General features: G+C 47.4%; 1 long non-coding RNA gene, 1 other non-coding gene and 1 pseudogene across 2 annotated transcripts; 1 reads left to right on the top strand and 2 right to left on the bottom strand.

Annotated features, from left to right (window-relative positions):
• Positions 1 to 1,290: 1,290 nt before the first annotated feature.
• LOC136317872 (uncharacterized) lies at positions 1,291 to 19,903 on the bottom strand. Its single transcript, XR_010727899.1, has 3 exons — positions 19,680 to 19,903; positions 17,752 to 17,812; positions 1,291 to 1,570 (listed from the first exon to the last, which is right to left on the bottom strand). It is a non-coding gene; the product is annotated as an uncharacterized lncRNA (long non-coding RNA).
• LOC136317296 (jupiter microtubule associated homolog 1 pseudogene) lies at positions 12,374 to 15,143 on the top strand (annotated as a pseudogene).
• TRNAA-GGC (transfer RNA alanine (anticodon GGC)) lies at positions 16,392 to 16,467 on the bottom strand. The gene has a single exon. It is a non-coding gene; the product is annotated as a tRNA-Ala (tRNA).
• Positions 19,904 to 21,336: the final 1,433 nt, after the last annotated feature.

The following is a 21,336-nucleotide window of genomic DNA, read 5'->3' as shown; positions in this document are numbered from 1 at the left end:
AGAAACTCACACTTCAAAGTGCACACAAGCTTCTGAAACTTGCTTTAAAGTGAGGCTTTGTGACTTTCTAGATGCTAAAATCATGCCGGTTGTTTGAATTTCCACAGCACGCTTTCGGGTGTAAACTTGTACCCTGCGCTATCTGGAGATGGGGCCACACAAGGACAGGGTGAGACCGTAAGTATTAGTTTATGTTCAGAAACACTGATGCTGTTACAGCTGCTTTATCTTTATGTATATTTATGGGACGGATAAACTGTCTTGTTGGTTTTTACAAGTAGTTGATTAGCACATTTCTCAGGACACCACATATGGTGCCTGTTAGGCCTCATGGGTGGCAATGCAGAAAACAAGCCTGGAAGGAGGAAAGAGCCTTATTCTACTCCTACAAAGTCTCTTTGCGCGCGTGCGCGCGCGCACACACACACACACACACACACACACAGCAATCTACTCTAATGGACTAGAATACATGTCTCAGGCCAAGCCTGCTAGAGTCTCGGTTTGCTATCAAATACACATTCAGAAGCCCTGGCCAGACAGCTCGGCTGGTTGGAGCAGTGTCCCAGGGCGTAAAGGGTGCCGCTTAGGTCCCCGGTCAGGGCACATACAGGAGCAGCTCAATGTTCCTGTCCCTCTCCCTGCCTCTCTCTCAAAAAAAAAAAAAAAAAAAACATTGCACATTCAGGGCCCTTCAGAGTACAAAGGCCTAGCCGTGGAAAACGAGAGAAAGCATCACTCCCAGGAAGCCCAGACTGAGTCTTTTGGTGATTGGAGCTGCTCCATTTCTATCTGAAGTCTGTGGCTTCCAGTCTGGAACTGTGAGAGTTGAAACACTGTGGATGGCAGGTGGCTGGGGGAGTGAGTGGCAGGGAGTTAGAGAGGGGTTCACTGTTGGTGGGGCACGCCCAGGAGGCTCAGAATTCTGGGGAACCATTCCTGGACCGAGCGCCCGCCGAGACCAAGTCGTTGGTTTGTGACACTACCTCTCCGTGCTGGCAGCCAACCTATGGGTTCGCGGCATTCCGGAGCAGGCCAGCCCACACCACAGAGAACTCGTGTTAGCTGGATTCAGTCCCCACCAGTTCCTGGGCTTCCCCTTTCTAATGCTGATGCCACCACCATTGAGTCTCCTCCCCACAGGCCTCCCACTTCCTCAGTCACTGCCACAAACACACAGATTCAGTGACATCTCAGAGACTAAGAATACAGAGATGAGTAAGGCACAGTCCTGGACTAAACAGGGGAGGCAAACAGCATGAGAGAGAGGGGAATGTGGAAACAAATCAATGTAATTTAATGACAGTAATTCTAATAGAGGAATATGCAAAGTGCCAGGGTCAAACAGGGACAGTTTCTGACCTCTAGGAATTCACCCTCGTAGAGAAAAAAACCAGCAATGTAACCAAATGCGGTGTGCTAACTGCTAGGATGACTAATGCGCACAAGATCTCACAGGAAGCTGTGAATAACGCGTTCTGCTGGCAGGGAGTATTGATGGAGTCTTCGTGAAGAGGCTGGACCGGGCCTGGAAAGCCACAGGCAGGAGGTGACATTTGAGAGTTCTTCCCTTAAAGAAAGACTAAATTATCCAAATTGAATTTTCCAGTTTTTTAACTAAACCCTTTGTCAAAAGGCTAAGAGAGCTTTCAAAACATTATTAGGGAACATGTTTATTTGTCCTTCTGTGTCACATTATCACGCAGCCCTGCCTAATTTCAGTCTGTTTGTTTTTATTAAAGGTATGCATGGAGGCTGGCCAAGCACCACTTATCAACGGCCCAGTTGATTATTTCCTGGAAGGAGTGTTCCCTGAACAACCTAGCGGGTGTCACCATCACTACCAAGCCAGATGAATCCTGCAGTGGAGGCAGCTAGGGATGTGTTCTCAGCCAAGTACCAACCGTATTTCCCCATGTACAAGACGCACCTTTTCTCAACAAATTTGGGGTCTAAAAACTGGGTGTGTCTTACACAGTGATTGCAGGGTTTTTTTACTTGCATTTCCTGCTTAAGGAGTTGTATGAATTTTATGATGAATAAAACTTGAGTTTAGCCTGACCTGTGGTGGCGCAGTGGATAAAGCGTCGACCTGGAAATGCTGAGGTCGCCGGTTCGAAACCCTGGGCTTGCCTGGTCAAGGCACATATGGGAGTTGATGCTTACAGCTCCTCCCCCTTCTCTCTCTCTGTCTCTCTCTCTCTCACTCTCTCTCTCCTCTCTAAAAATGAATAAATAAAATAAAAATAAATAAAAAAACTTGAGTTTAATAAACTTTATGTAATACAGTTTTTTTTTCAAATTTCGGGCCTCAGAATGACGGTGCGTCTTATACACGGGGAAATAGGGTATGTTGAGTAGGAAGACATTACTTTCTGCTGCATTCTCAGAGGACTTAGTTCTATTCCCTGGGGGAGGTGACATGCCTCTCAGGACGGTTCTGAGCTGAGCCCTGCTCGCTGAAGGAGTGTCACCACTTCCTAACATGAACTCTGTCCCTGGGTAGACAGATCTCTGATCCACCTTCTCCGTGTGTCGTGTCTGTTCAAGTCAAGACACACATCATCACACGCCTACTTTGTGGGAGAAAGTCTGCTTGATGCTGGAGCCACAGACTGCAAACAACAGTCCCTGCCTCGGGCTCACAGCTGGCTCCTGACCCATTTCACAGAGAGGGAAACTGAGGCTCTTCACTCTCCGCTTTCTTGCTCTCGTCTGTTCATGCTGTAGTGCTCCCTTCACCGAGTCCCTTCCTCCCTTCCTGGACTCACAGGGCCTTACTGAGGTCCTGATTCTTCTGAGAATGCCTTGACTATTGTGATCATTATTAACTTTTACTTTCTCAAATTTCTATTTCACTAAGTCTGTACTTGACAATTTATCACTTAATTATACTTTGCCTTGTATTATTTCTTTAATTATTTGAAGTGTCCATTGTGATACTCCAATGAAACTATAAGCTTCTTGAAGATGAGAGTTATCTTGTAAATTTCAAGTCTGGGTACACAGTTCATTCTCAATATCTACTTCTATTTTAATTGATTGGATGACAGAAACCAACTTTTGAGCAGACAAGTAATGGAAAAAGAGGAATAGTGAGCAAAGCTCCCACCTTCAAAGGCTAGTTTGGTCCTAACCCAGCCTTCAAAAACTGCCAGATTGCCTGACCAGGCGGTGACGCAGTGGATGGAGCGTTGGACTGGGATGTGGAAGGACCCAGGTTCGAGACCCCGAGGTCGCCAGCGTGAGCGCGGGCTCATCTGGCTTGAGCAAAAAGCTCACCAGCTTGGACCCAGGGTCGCTGACTCCAGCAAGGGGTTACTCGGTCTGCTGAAGGCCCGCGGTCAAGGCACATATGAGAAGGCAATCAATGAACAACTAAGAAGTTGCAACGCGCAACGAAAAACTAATGATTGGTGCTTCTCATCTCTCTCCGTTCCTGTCTGTCTGTCCCTGTCTAACTCTCTCTCTGCCTCTGTAAAAAAAAAAAAAAAACCTGCCAGATTGCATTTAAAGAGCCTCCCACAAGAGCATAATATAAAAACAAAAGGACCTACACTATAGATCATATTTACAACCCACCTAATGAAGATTGGGTCCATCAAAGCAAAAAAAAAAAAAAAAAAAAGGTGAGTTCTTGTACAGTACAACAACATAGTTAACCTGTGATAAATGTCAACCTCAAAAGCTATTCTCCATAGCAGCCTAACTTTAAGTTAGTCAGTGTGTTATCCATGCATTAATCTAAACCCTTCGAGCTCCTATTAAATTAAAAATAATTGTTTTTCTTATTGCCATAAAGGGTTGTCTTTTCCTCCCCCTCCCACCCCTATTCCTGTGCCTCCTACAAAAGCTTAACAGAAGAGGGCATTTAGTAGGGAAAGAGACAAAAGCTCTTTGTAGCATTATAATGCATGAGAGCACATGGATGTTGGCAGTGGGAAAGATCTGATTGTCTTGCAGCTTAACCTCTCTGAGAAAGGACCATAGTAAGAACCTCTTTCTTTTCTTCCCTCTTCTACTTACTTGCAAGATTCAAGCCCAAAGAAATCCTCAGTCCTTTTATACCCTCTAACCTGTCTCACCAAAAGGAACCGGATGACTGCCATCCGCTGGAGGCTGAGGAGCGGAAGAAGTCCAAAGGGCTGGGTTTGCCCCGCGAACTGGGAAAAGACAGGCCCCTACTTTCTTCTGGTCTCTCATGGGAAGGCTGGAGTGGACATTTTGATCTGTGTTGCTTTATGTCTATATTCTTTTTTTCCTATTACAGCCATTTTTCCCCTAGTACTTCCCTGGTACACTAGGTTCTAGAAGGGGAAAGGAAGGGAATAGCAGCTTAACTCCCACCTGCCAATATGAGGCGAAGGCTTTTCACATTGGCATACCTGCTTCCAGCCTATAGTCAGCCAGGCCTGGCATGCTCCAGAAGGGCATGGAACCGTGATCTCTTCCACTGACGAGAACGTGTCGTTAAAAACATTAAAAGAATTCATACAGAAAAGGAGAGTTCCGTTGGTAGAACCAGAAAAGCTTATGCAGAGTCTCGAAAGTTTTCTTTTACTTACTGGTTTGGCTCCTATGCCTGACACAGTGCCTGATATATTGCAATTATAGAATAATATGAATTGAGCCTGGCCAGGCAGTGGTACTGTGGATAGAGCATTGGACTGGGACACAGAAGACCCAGGTTCGAGTCCCCGAGGTCACAGGCTTGAGTTCAGGCTTATCCGGCTTGAGTGTGGGATCATAGACATGACCCTATGGTCACTGGCTTGAACCCAAAGGTCACTGGCTTAAAACCCAAGGTCGCTGGCTTGAGCCCAAGGTCACTGGCTTCAGCAAGGGGTCACTCAATCTGTTGCAGCCCCCCAGTCAAAGCATTTATGAGAAAGCAATCAATGAACAACTAAGGTGCTGCAAGAATTGATGCTTCTTATCTCTCTCTTCCTGCTTGTCTGTCCCTATCTGTACCTCTCTCTGCCCCTGTCTCTCTCGCTAAAATAAATAAATAAATAAATAAATAAATAAATAAATAGGAATAACATGAATTGACCAAATAACTAAATAGCAGTATGATAGCTACCATTTATCAAGTACTTACCTCAGGACCTAACATGTTGAAAAACACATAGTAAATATTTATTGAACAAACAAGGGAATGTGGCTGACCTGAAGTGGTGTAGTGGCAGGTAAAGCCTCAACCTGGAAGGCTGACGTTGTCGGTTCCAAACCCTGGGCTTGCCCAGTCAAGGTGCAGACAAGAAGCAATTAATGAACAGCTAAAGTGAGGCTTAAGCCCCCCCCTTCTCTCTCCCTCTCTCTCTCCTCTCTCTGTAAAATCAATAAAATGAAATCTTTTTGAGAGAGAGAGAGAAAAAAAGAGATAGAGGGACAGAGAAGGAGAGACAAACAGGAAAGGAGAGAGATGAGAAGTATCAACTCATACTTGTGGCACCTTAGTTGTTCACTGACTGCTTCTCATATGTGCCGTGACTGGGAGGCTCCAACTGAGCCAGTGACCCCTTGCTCAAACCAGTGAACTTGGGCTCAAGCCAGTGACCTTGGGCTTCAAGCCAGCAACATTGGGCTTCAAGCCAGCAACCTTTGGGCTCAAGCCAGCAATCATGGGGTCATATCTATGATCCCATGCTCAAGCCAGCAATCCCACACTCAAGCTGGTGAGCCCACACTCAAGATGGTGACCTTGGGGTTTCAAACCTGGGTCCTCAGTGTCCCAGGCTGATGCTTTTTTTTTTTTTTTTTAATTTTTATTTATTCATTTTTTTTTTTAGAGAGGAGAGGGAGAGACAGAGGGAGAGAGAGAGAGGAGAGACAGAGAGAGAGAAGGGGGGGAGGAGCTGGAAGCATCAACTCCCATATGTGCCTTGACCAGGCAAGCCCAGGGTTTTGAACCGGCGACCTCAGCATTTCCAGGTCGACGCTTTATCCACTGCGCCACCACAGGTCAGGCCAGGCTGATGCTCTATCCACTGTGCCACTGCCTTGTCAGGCTAAAATAAAATCTTTTTTATTAGCTGACCTGTGGTGGCACAATGGATAAAGCATTAAATCTGGAATGCTGAGGTTGTCAGTTTGAAACCCCAGGCTTGCCCAATCAAGGCACATAGGGGAAGCAACTACTATGAGTTGATGCTTCCAACTCTTCCCCATCCTCCTTTCTCTAAAAATCAATACATAAAATCTGTTCTTGTTGTTGTTGACAGAGACAGAGAGTCAGAAAGAGGGACAAATAAGGACAGACAGACAGGAAGGGAGAGAGATGAGAAGCATCAATTCTTCGTTGTGGCACCTTAGTTGTTCATTGATTGCTTTCTCCTATGTGCCTTGACCAGGGGGTTACAGCAGAGTGAGTGACCCCTTGCTCAAGCCAGCGACCTTTAGCTCAAGCCAGCAATCTTGGGCTTCAAGCCAGTGACCTTTGGGCTCAAGCCAGTGACCATGGGGTCATGTCTATGATCCCACACTCAAGTCAGTAACCCCGCACTCAAGCCAGCAAGGTCGGGGTTTCAAATCTGGTTCCTCTGGGTCCCAGTCTGATGCTCTGTCCACTGTGCCACCACTTGTTCAGGCAATAAATAAAATCTTTTAAAAATTTTTATATAAAAAGAGGGACTAGGTCTGACCTGTGGTGGTGCAGTGGATAAAGCGTCGACCTGGAAATGCTGAGGTCGCTGGTTCAAAATCCTGGGCTTGCTTGGTCAAGGCACATATGGGAGTTGATGCTTCCTGCTCCTCCCCTGTTCTGTCTCTATCTCTCCCTGTCTCTCTCTCTCCCCTCTCTCTCTAATAAAAATGAATAAATAAAAATCTAAAAAAGAAACCCTGGCTGGTTGGCTCAGTGGTAGAGCATCGGCCTGGCGTGCAGAAGTCCCGGGTTCAATTCCCAGCCAGGGCACACAGGAGAAGCGCCCATCTGCTTCTCCACCCCTCCCCCTCTCCTTCCTCTCTGTTTCTCTCTTCCCCTCCCGCAGCCGAGGCTCCATTGGAGCAAAGATGGCCCGGGCGCTGGGGATGGCTCCGTGGCCTCTGCTTCAGGCGCTAGAATGGCTCTGGTCGCAACAGAGCGAAGCCCCGGATGGGCAGAGCATCACCCCCTGGTGGGCGTGCCGGGTGGATCCCGGTCGGGCACATGCAGGAGTCTGTCTGACTGTCTCCCCGTTTCCAGCTTCGGAAAAGTACAAAAAAAAAATCTAAAAAAGTAAATAAATAAAAATTAAAAAAAAAAAAGAGGGACTAGCTGTAGAAATAGTATGATTTATTGAGCCCTTATTGCTCAATTATCTTATTTAATCCTCACAACAAGCATTGATCGATAATCCCATTATTTCCATCTTATTGATAAGGAGATCGGGGTTTAGAAATATTAAATATCAAAATCCCCAAAATCGAAATGGCTAGAAAGTGATGGCTAACAAGCATTTTCTAAATAGCTATTACCAAACGCACAGTGAGTGGTGCCTCTCTCCACCAGAGGGCACAGTCTTGTACCCCAGTCTCGCCCCCAAAAGCTGGATGATGCTGATAGATCTGGGGAAGTCGGCTTGTGATCCGACGTAGAACAGCGATTGCTGCCAAAATCTGGGGATTCTGCAGAGTCAGGGGACTCAAACTGGGAAATAAAAATTTGGATGAGGGCCCTGGCCGGTTGGCTCAGCGGTAGAGCGTCGGCCTGGCGTGCGGGGGACCTGGGTTCGATTCCCGGCCAGGGCACATAGGAGAAGCGCCCATTTGCTTCTCCACCCCCGCCCCCCCCCTCCTTCCTCTCTGTCTCTCTCTTCCCCTCCCGCAGCCAAGGCTCCATTGGAGCAAAGATGGCCCGGGCGCTGGGGATGGCTTCTTGGCCTCTGCCCCAGGCGCTAGAGTGGCTCTGGTCGCGGCAGAGCGACGCCCCAGAGGGGCAGAGCATCGCCCCCTGGTGGGCAGAGCGTCGCCCCTGGTGGGCGTGCCGGGTGGATCCCGGTCGGGCGCATGCGGGAGTCTGTCTGACTGTCTCTCCTCGTTTCCAGCTTCAGAAAGAAAAAGAAAAAAAAAATTTGGATGAGGCCCTGGCTGGTGGCTCAGTGGATAGAGCATTGGCTGGCTCGATTCCAGTCAGGGCACACAAGAGAAGCAACCATCTGCTTCTCTTCCACCTCCCTCTCCTCTCCTCTCCTCTCCTCTCCGTCTTCCCCTCCTGCAGCCAGTGGCTTGATTGATTTCAGTGTCAGCCCCACGTGCTGAGGATAGCTCTGTTGGATGGAGCTCACCAGCCTCAGGAGCTAAGGTAGCTCGATACTCGGGCATCAGCCCCAGATGGGGTTGCCGAGTGAACCCCAGTTGGGATGCATGTAAGAGCCCATCTCGCCTGGCCTGCGGTGGCGCAGTGGACAAACCTTCAGCCTGGAATGCCAAGGTTGCCGGTTCGAAACCCCGGGCTTTCCTGATCAAGGCACATACCGCAAGCAAGCAATGAACAACTAGCCTGAAACAACTATGAGTTGTTACTCCCCATTCCATGCTCCCCTTTCTCTCCTGTCTCTGTAAAATCAATCAAGTATTTTTTTAAAAAAGAGTCTGTCTCTCTATCTCCCCTCTCCTCACCTTAAAAAAAATGAATGATGAGCACACAATGCAATGAACGGTTCAAATGCTATAGGATGTTTACCTGAAACCTATGTGTTCCTATGGACCAGTGTCACCCTATTAAATTTAATTGCTAAATAAAGTAATTTTAAAAATAGCCTGACATGTGGTGGTGCAGTGGATAAAGGGTCGACCTGGAAATGCTGAGGTCACCGGTTCGAAACCCTGGGCTTGCCTGGTCAAGGAATATATGGGAGTTGATGCTTCCAGCTCCTCCCCCCTTCTCTTTCTCTGTCTCTCCCTCTCCTCTCTAAAATGAATAAAATAAATAAATAAATAAATAAATATAAATAAAAAGATAAGACAGTTTTTAAAAAAAATCACCTAGAAACCTATAGTTAGGGCAACGGGAAGCCTACGGCGGCAGCTGGGTCCTTCCTGGCTCCCGCGTTCTCTTCAGGCGTCGCATTCCTTCGTCTACCGCAGCACATCTGGGCTGGACTCCATTCAATTACCATTAGTAGTTTGCGTTATCAGTATGTTCTTGTTGTTGTGTTTTCTGTGTGGATTAAAGCTGTCCCCTGCCAGAAGGCTGAAGCCCTCACAGTGGCAAAGAAACTGTTAGAAAATGTTCCTCATTTGCGATATAACTTCCAAAATCTCTAGGCATCGAGGCATCCATTTCACTGAGCAAATCATATGAGACTTGACGAACAGTCTTGCCAACTTCTTGGAATTATCCCAGACCCTATCACCCTCAGTGATCAGGTGAGGTCGAGAAAACTAATGGGGAAACGGGACTCAAACAGAACAAGTTGCATGACACAGGACTGACTGAGCTGATGAGAAGGGTCACGATTCTATGACTTTTTATTTGAAATGTTGCACTTTTTGAAATCTTCTGTTTTCCAGATATAAGGAACTTATCTTCTTTACACCTTTGTAAGCACTACTGAAACCTTTACTTTTTTTCTCTCTAATTGAGCCCCTCAGACTATAACCATGCAGAAATCTTATTTCCTAAGCCATATTTTCTTTAATTTGGCCTTTTTTTCCCCCCCTTTGACTCAAACTGTCTTCACCTAGTGCCCTGTCTCAGCCACCTCCCTCTCCTTGCTTAATCATTAAGCCCTCAAGACAATGAGGTTCTGGCCTGACCGGGTGGTGGCGCAGTGGATGGAGCGTCGGACTGGGATGCGGAAGGGCCCTGATTCGAGACCCCGAGGTCGCCAGCTTGAGCGCGGGCTCATCTGGCTTGAGCAGAGAGCTCGCCAGCTTAGACCCAAGGTCGCTGACTCCAGCAGGGGGTTGCTTGGTCTGCTGAAGGCCCGCGGTCAGGGCACATGTGAGAAAGCAATCAATGAACAACTAAGAAGTCGCAACGTGCAAGGAGAAACTGATGATTGATGCTTCTCATCTCTCTCTGTTCCTGTCTGTCCCTGTCTATCTCTGCCTCTGTAAAAAAAAAAAAAAAAAAAAAAAAAAAAAAAAAAAAAAAAAGACAATGAGGTTCTGGTCAGCATCTAGCAGCCTTAGGAACAAGGTCCTGGGTTTGTTGACCACTGCGACAAAGTTAAACATAATATCTTGGCCTCGGTTGTATTTTAGCCCCAGACCCAGGAAAGCAGAATGATCCCACACAACAAGTTCTTGTGAAATTAAACAGAACAACTCCATGGCTGACATCAGGACCAGATACAACAATCAACTACCCAACCAATCAGTACAGACCACAACCCTAACTCTATCAGTCACCATGATGAATTACTTCTTCCCTATATAGGCCATCTCCCGGAAGCCATCAGGGAGCCAGGTTTGAGCATTAGCTAGCTGTGACTCTGGGTATGGGGCTACACCTTTAACAAACCCTTACTTTCTTGACTGCAAACTCTTATCTGTGTCTCATTGGACTTTGATGCGTGCACGCAAACAGTCCCCTTCAGTCTGGAAACAAGACTAAAAACTCTCAATGAGTGTTTTCATTTTCATGGCAATCTGTTTACGTAAGTTCAATAAGAATCTGTTCTCTTTATAATGGAACACAATTGGAAACCAGTTATATTGAAGGCTTTGACTTGAATGTCATATTTGAGAGAGACATGCACAGGCTCAGACGACCAGAAAGCTTTAAGGAATTGACTTTGGAAGCCAATAAAACCCCCTTGAAAAACAACCTGGTACCTTTCTTACATGGTTCACAGTAGTCATTCCAGGTAAGGAATGAAGGCTGTTTACCAGGAGATGCAAAGAAAGAACCTCAGGATACATTAGGGAACTCGAGAAGAGAGGAATAACCCAAATCTACGGGTATTGTAGGCGAAACCTGATGGCAAGTATGTGGGGTTTTTCCTGGCCTTGAGAGACCTTTTTAAGTTCAATCTGAAGATTCCTGGCCCTGGCCAGTAGGCTCAGCGGTATAGCATCAGCTCGGCATGTGGAAGTCCTGGGTTCAATTCCCAGTCAGGGCACACAGGAGAAGCAACCATCTGCCTCTCTACCCTAGATCAAAAACCCGAGCTCATCAGCTTGAGCACTGGCTCATCTGGCTTGAGCGCAGAGTCACTGTCTTGAGCCCAAATCGCTGTCTTGAAGCCTGAGGTTGCTGGCTTGAGCCCAAGGTCACTGGCTTGAGCAAGGGGTCACTCATTCTGCTGTGGCCCCCTGATCAAAGCATATATGAGAAAGCAATCAATGAACAACTAACGTGCCACAATGAAGAATTGATGCTTGTCATCTCTCTGTTCCTGTCTGTCTATCCCTGTCTGTCCCTGTCTCTGACTCTCTCTCTGTCTCTATCAAAAAAAAAAAAAAGGAAAGAAAAGAAACTGCAGAACAGGAGAACCAATCAGGCTGTCGTTGCCTGACTGACTACTGCATCTGAAAATAATTCCAGACAGACATCTAGAAATATTCTTGACTGCCTGCCTTTAGAAGTCAGAAACTGAGATTATAGTCTGTTTCAATCATTAATTTTCGTTTTTCCACAGAGATGCCTCTTATTAAATACATGATTGCGTACACCATAGGCCTAACTTTGGGCACCCATCTGGACCACTGCCTTCTGAAATGAGATACAACCGTTTACCTGAACTGAACTTTTCTCAAGACTAAGAATGATTTCATGAGATACAGATACAATGAGTCACCCCAAGATGTGCCTCTGCGGTGCACAGGTTGTTTTGAGCTAAAGGCAACTTTAGTAGCCACAGGCTCAAGAGAAACTTCTGCCCCTCCATTTAACTACTTAATACTTGAATAGGGGCCCTGCGTAAGGGGCAGAGAAAACTTGTACTGTATTTACTAAACACTTGCTCTTCTTGTCATCCTGCAATGACCTTTTTTTTTTTTTTTGGAATTTTTGTATTTTTCTGAAGCTGGAAACGGGGAGAGACAGTCAGACTCCCGCATGCACCTGACCGGGATCCACCCGGCACGCCCACCAGGGGCGACGCTCTGCCCACCAGGGGGCGATGCTCTGCCCCTCCGGGGCGTCGCTCTGCCGAGACCAGAGCCACTCTAGCGCCTGGGGCAGAGGCCAAGGAGCCATCCCCAGCGCCCGGGCCATCTTTGCTCCAATGGAGCCTTGGCTGCAGGAGGGGAAGAGAGAGACAGAGAGGAAGGAGGGGGGGTGGAGGAGCAGATGGGCGCTTCTCCTGTGTGCCCTGGCCGGGAATCGAACCTGGGTCCCCCGCATGCCAGGCCGACGCTCTACCGCTGAGTCAACCGGCCAGGGCCTCCTGCAATGACCTTTTGAAGCCCTCAAGGTGCGTGGCCTCATCCTTAAGTCAGGATGTCTCACACACCTCAATCTCCCTTTCTGTCTCTGCACCTCTCCTCCAGGTGAGGTCTCTGAGCCTCTCGTGTATGTAGGGTTCCCATACATACGCACGTATTAAATTTGGTTATTTTTCTCTTGCTAAAAAAATATCATCTAGAAACTTGCTGATCACAAGGCATCAGGTCGGACTCCCAGGTCCCCTCTCACATACCCATGCAGCATTTGCCAGGCCTCCGGCCCGCATTTCTCCCTTTCCGATTTGTTTCCCCACTTGTTTCTCCATGCGGACTGATGTGTTCTACAGCTATTTTTACTTTTGTAAATTATAAAGTAATGACACATGGTTCTACCTTAATTAATGGATTATCGTTACATGGCTTCCCGACATTTTGCAAACAGAATGCCTTGGAATCTGTCGTTTCAGACCACTATCTCGGAATGTTACTTTTCCTAATCTAAGACTCTTTCCTTTCTCATACCAGTAAATAAAAACACTCATTTTCTACTTCTTTCCACTGGGTTTCAGAATGTATAACTATGTCATTGGATCCTCCAGGGAGATCTGAGTCTGTCTCATCTATTGGTTATTAGATCCTTACACACATTTCATCCTTATCCACCCTTGGTCCTGTACGCCACAAAAGCAGTAAGTGACAGAGGACAGACATGAGCATGAAATTCCAAACCAGATGGTAAATATGTAAGCTGGTGCTGGGGTGGCAGGACCTTATTTTCTGTAACTGGGTGGACTATTCCTACTGGTCTGTTCTTGGCATGACACTAAAATAATGACACAGTAAGGTCAAAAGTGAAGATTAGCCTGACCAGGCATTGACACAATGAATAGAACATCGGACTGGGATGCAGAGGACCCAGGTTCAAAACCCTGAGGTCACCAGCTTGAGCGCAGGCTCACCAACTTCAGCACAGGGTCACTGGCTTGAAGCTCAAGGTCGCTGGCTTGAGCAAGGGGTCACTTCTTCTGCTGTAGCCTCCTGGTCAAGGCACATATTAGAAAGCAATCAATGAACAATTAAGGTGCCGCAACTGTGAGTTGATGCTTCTCATCTCTCTCCCTTCCTGTCTCTCCCTATCTGTCCTCTCTCTCTCTCTCTCTTTCACACACACACAAAAATTTATTGATTTTACAGAGAGGAGGGGGAGGAGCAACTCATACTTGCTTCACTTTACCTGTTCAATGGTTGCTTCTCATATGTGCCTTGACCAGGCAAGTCCAGGGTTTTGAACTGGTGACCGCAGAATTCCAGGTTAACACTTTACCCACTCTGCCACCACAGGTCAGGCCCTGGGGCTGTTCTGTAATGACTAATTTGTACTCCTAAATCTCTTCACTCTTTTCAGCCATCCCCCATCCCCTCTCCCATCTGGCAATGGTCAAAATAGTCTCTGTGTCTGTGAGTCTATTTCTGTTCTGCTTGCTTATTTTGTTTTTTTAAGTTCCACATATGAGTGAAATCATCTGGCACGTGTCTTTCTCTGCCTGACTTACTTCCCTTAGCGAACAGCCTCTAGGTCCATCCATGTAGCTGCAGATGGCAAGATTTCCTTCTTCATGGCTGAGTCATAGTCCAGTGTGTATAGGCGCCGCTTCTTCTTTATCCATCGCGTATACTCTGTGACCCAGCATTCCAATCCTAGGCAAATACCTTATAAACTATTTCTCCTGTACTCAAAGACATATAGAAGAACGTTCATAACAGCATTGTTTGAAATGGTGGGAAGAAAAGAAAGGAAGTGATCTAAATGTTCATCAATAGGAAAATTTGTTTAATCTTGAATCCTCTGAGGATGAATTTTAAATCAATTAGTTCAGCCTGACCAGGTGCAATGGATAGAGCATTGGCCTGGTACAGTGAGGACCCAGGTTTAAAACACCAAGGTCGCCGGCTTGAGTGCAGGCTCATCCAGCTTGAGAGCATGGGATGGCTGGCTTAAGGGCAGGGTCGCCGGCTTGAAGCCCAAGGTTGCTGGCCTGAGCAAAGGGTCACTGGCCTGGCTGGAGTCCCCCGGTCAAGGCACATATGAGAAAGCAATCAATGAACAACTAAGGTGCCACAATGAAGAAATGATGCTGATAAATCTCTCTCCCTTCCTGTCTGTCGGTCCCTACTGGTCCCTCCCTCTCTCTCTCAAAAAAAAATAGTTCATAATAATTACACTAATCACAGGGTTTCAAGATTAGTACTCCTTCCAAAGGATAGATTTAAATGCTTATAATTTCGTTTATAGAGGCTCCTGCAGTGGTCGCCATCGAGGGGTGGGGAGCTGCTCTGTGCCTGTGGGACCCGAGCCTTTCCCCCTCTGCTCCCGCGCCTGCCTGCCTCGCTCCTCAGCACCGTGACCACCACCACACCTAAGGGGGTCGAACCCAACGGCGGGAAGAGCCCCCGGGTTTTGCGGACTGGGTGGCAGTTTCAGTTTTTCATTAGGCTTTGATGAGGCAACAGAACAACACGTGAGGTGTCTTTGGAATGCCTGAGGAAGAGCCCCTCCATGGGCCAGGTGAGCAGGCGCTGATTCTCGTGGTGGCGGAGAAGGTCCTGAGTCCCCTGGGCCCCAGGGAACGAACTCTTCTCAAGCAAACCCTGGAGACTTCCTAGACCTGAAAGGAGGAGGTCACACTCATGAAAACACGGCCACAGACGCACAGGCCAGCCAGGGGCAGAGGGAGGAGAAGCGTGTGCCCGCTGTCCCTGTGCCCAGCCGGGTGGCGTCCCGAAGAAACCCCCAAGGTGGCAGGTCCAGCCTCGCTCTGGCCTAGCTTCGCCTGCCCTGAGCGCTGTCATTTTGTTTGTTTGTTTGTTTTCTGCAAGCGTGTGAGCTGCACCATGTAAGCCTGACTGAACATCTCTGGGTTTGTTTCCTTAAAAAAGAAGCACTTGAAAACATAAAGATAAGTGCTTACAATGCAATATTTCCTTCTTGTATCCCTTTCACATATATGAAGAAGTTGAAACATTCCGAATATAGGAAACGTTCACCCTCGGAGTATTCACTGGAGAAAGCCAGGTGGCTGTCTGTCTCCCGTGCTGGCTCACTGGGTTGAAATGCCTTTTTGAATTCACCATGGTTCAGGTACCGGCCTTAAATACACAGGCCAGAAACTTGATCTGTCACTTCACTGAAATTCAATCAGTATCCTTAGCAGGATTCACATCAAACAAAAGACTGATAAATGAAATAACAATATAAATTTACTTTTCTTTCTTACTTTCTTTTTTTTAGGTGAGAGGAGGGGAGATAGTGAGACAGGCTCCCACATATGCCCCAACTGGGATACAGCAACTCCTATCTGGGGCCGAAGTTCAAGTACTGAGCTATTTTTAGCACCTGAGGTTGATGCACTCAGACCAACCAGAGCCATCCTCAGTGCCCGGGTGCTGATGCTTGAACCAATCTGAGCCACTGGCTGTGGGATGGGGAAGAGGGAGAGAAGGGGAAGAGAGAGGGGGAGAAAATCAGATGGATGCTTCTCTTTGATGCCCTGACTGGGAATCAAACCCAGGACGTCCATATGCCAGGCCAACACTCTATCCACTGAGCCAACTGACCAGGGCCAACAATATCAATTTCTTAACTCACAATGAGATGTGGGACTGTTGGGGGCCACAAGAAACCCAATTAAAATCAGAATATTTACTGAAAAATACAGAATCACTTGCATTCAGCTAAGATACTGACTAGAATTTAAGCATCACAAAGAGGCAAAGATTTTTTTTTTTTTTGTATTTTTCTGAAGCTGGAAATGGGGAGGCAGTCAGACAAACTCCCGCATGTGCCCGACCGGGATCTACCCGGCACACCCACCAGGGGGTGATGCTCTGCCCACCTGGGGCATCGCTCTGTTGGGACCAGGGCCACTCTAGCACCTGAGGCAGAGGCCATGGAGCCATCCTCAGTGCCTGGGCCAACTTTGCTCCAATGGAGCCTCGGCTGCGGGAGGGGAAGAGAGAGACAGAGAGGAAGGAGAGGGGGAGGGGTGGATAAGCAGATGGGCGCTTCTCCTGTGTGCCCTGGCCGGGAATCGAACCCGGGACTTCCGCATGCCAGGCCGATGCTCTACCACTGAGCCAACTGGCCAGGGCCAAGGCAAAGATTTTTGTCTGATTTTTTCTATCGCTAAAATTATTGTGGAGACTACAACAATACCCACAACCTTAGTGTATCAGCCTGACACTATAACCAACTGAGCTAACTGGCCAGGGCCTAAAATATCTGCTTTTAAAAAGAAGGAAAAAATGTTTTGTGAACTAATATGTTCTGCATAATGGCCTTTTCAACATTTTCTACTTTTACCAAGCCCACCTCTTTAAAAAAGAAATCTTCAAGTGTGGTTTATAGCTGACTGTTAATCGGGTCACAGATGAAGTCCACTTCTAAAGTGAGTCAGGGCTGTAAATAATTTATCTCAGGTGATGGCTCTGGATTGGACCTTGTCCATGTGATGTCTGGCCAGGCAGATCAAACACGATGGGCAGAGTGCAACAGGCATTGGTATACTGGTCACCCAGCCTCTGCGATGAGGCCTGATTCTGTGGGCACTGGGGCAGGCCTCCTTGCTTGGAAAACATTAACAGAGCATTTCACATTTGTCATTCATGAGGAATGTCAAAGTTTCATGACAAAGGTCCTTGAATAAGAGAATGACCATGTGTAAGGGCAGGATAAAAATAGGTTTAGGGACATCCTTCTCTCACCCTTGAACCATTCACAGTTACTCTTACTAACCCACAAATTGTTATAAACCTTATGTTGCCAGGTAGATAGAAAGGAATACACATTCAGAGGGTACCTACTATATTCTCAGCACTGTACAAAGGACTTTACAACAGCAGTTCATATTGGCAACCCTAGGAGGAGACCGTTTTAAAGAGAGTCATCCTGAGATTCCAAAGCCTGTCCACAATCACACAGCTGGTAACTGGCTGTGCTGGGATTTGCATCTAGGTCTGCCTGGTCTCAAAAAACCCTGCTTTATCTGCCACACAGTGCACTCAGCGCCACAACTGGAAAGCACTTACAGAGTCCATTACCCTTTGGTTCCATGCCAACAGTGTGGCCTTGTGTGAGCCTCGTGCTTGGATAAGAAAACCCATTCTTCCTGCCAGATGATGAGTGTGTATGCTGTCTATGAGGGAAGAGCATAGTGAAGAACAGTGGATCATTTTCAAAGTTCTGAGATAGCAGTCATCTCCGAAAAAATGATGGTATTGTGATGCCCACACTCATTGACAAGACGCCCAGAGGGAATCCTCCATGAGCAGAAAGTCCTATGGCCTGTGGAACTGTTCTGCAAAGGAGTCCAGGATGGGGCAGCTTCCTGAAGCCTTTTACGGTGACAGGGATCTCTTAGCAAGTTGATTGTTTACCTGTCTCAGGCTGTGGGCATTCCCGGTCCATACTGTGGAGTCCTGCTTCTCAGTCCCGTTCCTGGTATGGGGGATAGGGACACAGGCAGAGAGGGAAGACTTAGGAAGAGGAAGATACTGGGGAGACTGGAACTGTCGAGAGCAAGCATTCTGGCTGTAATTAAACAAATGTGTGCACTAAAGAATCTTGATTTGTGAAAAGGGGCCTGACCCGGTGGTGGCGCAGTGGATACAGCGTCAGCCTGGGACACCACTGAGGTCCGAGGTTTGACACCTCAAGGTCGGCCCTGGTGGGTTGGCTCAGCGGTAGAGCGTCAGCCTGGTGTGCAGGAGTCCCGGGTTTGATTCCCGGCCAGGGCACACAGGAGAAGCGCCCATCTGCTTCTCCACCCCTCCCCCTCTCCTTCCTCTCTGTCTCTCTCTTCCCCTCCCGCAGCCGAGGCTCCATTGGAGCAAAGATGGCCCGGGCACTGGGGATGGCTCCTTGGCCTCTGCCCCAGGCACTAGAGTGGCTCTGGATGCAACAGAGCAACGCCCCGGAGGGGCAGAGCATCGCCCCCTGGTGGGCATGCTGGGTGGATCCCGGTCGGGCGCATGTGGGAGTCTGTCTGACTGCCTCCCCGTTTCCAGCTTCGGAAAAAAGAAAAAAAAAAGAAACCTCAAGGTCGCTGACTTGAGTGTAAGGTCACCGGCTTAAGTGTGGGACCATCAACATGACCCCATGGTCTCTGGCTTGAGACCAAGATCACTGAGGTGAGCAAGGGGTCACTGACTCGCCTTGAGCCTGCCAGTCAAGGCACATACAAGAAAGCAATCAACGTACAACTAAGTAGCCGCAATTATGAAGTTGATGCTTCTCATCTCTGAAGCATCAACTGTCCCTCCCAGTCTGTCTCTCTCTCTTGCAAAAAGAATAAGAAAAAGAAAAAGAAAGGTGAAAAGGGAACCAAATGTGTTGAAAATTTACAGTTGTTTCCCTAAGCTCGTCTTAAGACAGTATTTGATAAAATCTGTTTTTAAACTTTCCATTTTTGCCAGATCTATGTGGGCTATAATTACACAATGATATATCATATTAAAAGAGCTCTTGCGTAAGAGTCAGGAGACCTCAGCTGTATTTCTGACTCTCCTACTTTCCAGCTGTGTGACCTTGGACAAGTGCTTTACCCTCTCTGGGCTTCCGTTTTCTTAGATGAGGAATTTGGACTACAGAATCACTAACATTCTATGCTTCCATGATGACAGAAATCTCAACAATACAGATCGGAGGGCTTCATAGGAAGAAAAACCCTTATTCTTCCAGATTATATTTATCCAGGTCAGCTTTATTTAAATGGCTGATTTCATTCCCAGCGTCCCCTGAAACTCTGAATGAAACTGCATAGTTGCCTGACCTGTGGTGGCGCAGTGGGATAAAGCGTCGACCTGGAACACTGAGGTTGCCGGTTCAAAACCTTGGGCTTGCCCGGTCAAGGCACATATGGGAGTTGATGCTTCCTGCTCCTCCCTCCCCTTCTCTCTCTCTCTCTCCTCTCTCTCTAAAAAAAAAAAAAATTAATAAATAAAATATAAAAAAAAAGAAACTGCATAGTTAACTCTGTTTTTAGTATAACAACATATATCTCTTCAATTTAATAGAATGTAGATGACACAGCAGGACATATGTAAAAATAAGTAATAATACCTGGCACTTAAGACTAAATGAAATCACATGTGTAAAATGTCAAGCAAGGCACGCCACTCATAGCCAGCACTAAGAAATACTAGTTGCATATCTCGCTTCTTCCTCTCCGATAGCACCCTCCTATAATTAACCTTTTACGGAGACCTTAAAATATATTACAATTTCCTCAGTCCTGTGGTTGGGGCCCCTTCTGATCTTGCCCCGTGCTCCCACTTCCATCATCCCCCCAGAAGGAAGGACTCACCCCACACGGTCCACCTCCAAAATGAGTTCTCAGGTGATAACCTCTGTTGTCCCTGGCATCGGGCCCAGCACGTGGGTCTGCGCCTTGTTTCTCCGGCCAGCAGAGGCTGCTCAGGTGGAGCTCCTGCCCCTGCATTTCCTTCTTTGAAGTATCCATTTCCCTGGATTCACTGTTAACATTTAATTGCCAGTTTATGAATGGGAAGCCGGATTCTAAACTTTAAAATTTCTTCTGTGTGCCCGGGAAAAGAGGGGGAAAAGAGGAGGTGTCTTCTGCTTTGTGCACTAATAGGCAATTATTTCCTACGGTCTCGTTATTTAGTAACTTCCATTCTCCGATTCCTAGACATGATATTTAAGGATAGCTGCGGCGCTTTGCAGATTTCCTACATATTTCTGACGAGTCAAGCCTTGATCCATAAGTTGAGTCTTCCCTTTGGACATGAGACCAAAAGGGGAGAAAGGGTGGGCTGCCCCGAGAAGGGCAGCCATACTGGGTGGGTGACTAATTATGTACCTGCCCCTCGGTTCTGATTGTTTCTGTCCTTTTTCTCCAGAAGGATGAATGCCTTCTGACTAACTAGAGCTGTGAGGGCCTGTAACTTTGAACTCTAAGTCCCTAGAGGGCATAGACTGCCATATTTGTTTTAGCATTCCCCAAGCACAATGACCGTAATTTGTTGAATAAAAAGCAAGCTTGTCTGTCCTGTGCTGGCAGAGTAGATAAAGCATCAACCTGGAATGCTAAGGTTGCTGGTTCAAAGCCCTGGGCCTGTCCGGTCAAGGCACATGCAAGAAGCAGCTACTATGAGTTGATGCGTCCTGCTCCTCCCCCTCCCTTCAAGGTGGCCCCCAGGATGCTGTCTCCCAATGTTTACACCTCTGTGTGGTCCTCTGCTTGAGTGTGGGCAGGACCTGTGATTTGCTTTCTTTTTTTTTTCTTGTTACACAGACAGAGAGAGGGACAGATAGGGACAGACAGACAGGAAGGGAAAGAGATAAGAAGCATCAATTGTTCGCTGCAGCACCTTAGCTATTCATTGATTGCTTTCTCACATGTGCCTTGATGGGGGTGGGGCTCCAGCAGAGTGAGTGACCCCTTGCTCAAGCCAGCGACCTTGGGCTTCAAGCCAGCGACCTCTGGGCTCAAGCCAGTGACTATGGGGTCATGTCTATGATCCCATGCTCAAGCCAGTGACCCTGCACTCAAGCTGGTGAGCCCGCACTCAAACCAGATGAGCCCACGCTCAAGCTGGCAGCCTCAATGTTTCGAACCTCGGTCCTCTGCATCCCAGTCCAGCATTCTATCCACTGCACCACCACCTGGTTAGGTATGATTTGCTTTTAATCAACAAAATATGCTGAAGGTGATAGGTTGTCACTCCCATGATGTTGTTGCATTATGTGAAACTCTCTGTTGCCAGGCAATGAAAGCAAAATAGACAAATGAGACTATATCAAACTTTAAAACCTTTGCACTTTATTATTTTTTATTTTTTTGTATTTTTCCAAAGTTGGAAACAAGGAGGCAGTCAGACAGACTCCCGCATGTGCCCAACCGGGATCCAACCGGCACGCCCACCAGGGGGCAATGCTCTGCCCATCTGGGGGGTCACTCTGTTGCAACCAGAGCCATTCTAGCACCTGAGGCAGAGGCC

Source organism: Saccopteryx bilineata, chromosome X (assembly GCF_036850765.1).
Source record: "Saccopteryx bilineata isolate mSacBil1 chromosome X, mSacBil1_pri_phased_curated, whole genome shotgun sequence".
In the NCBI taxonomy this organism is placed as follows: Eukaryota; Metazoa; Chordata; class Mammalia; order Chiroptera; family Emballonuridae; genus Saccopteryx; species Saccopteryx bilineata.
This window is presented reverse-complemented; position numbering and strand designations above follow the sequence as displayed.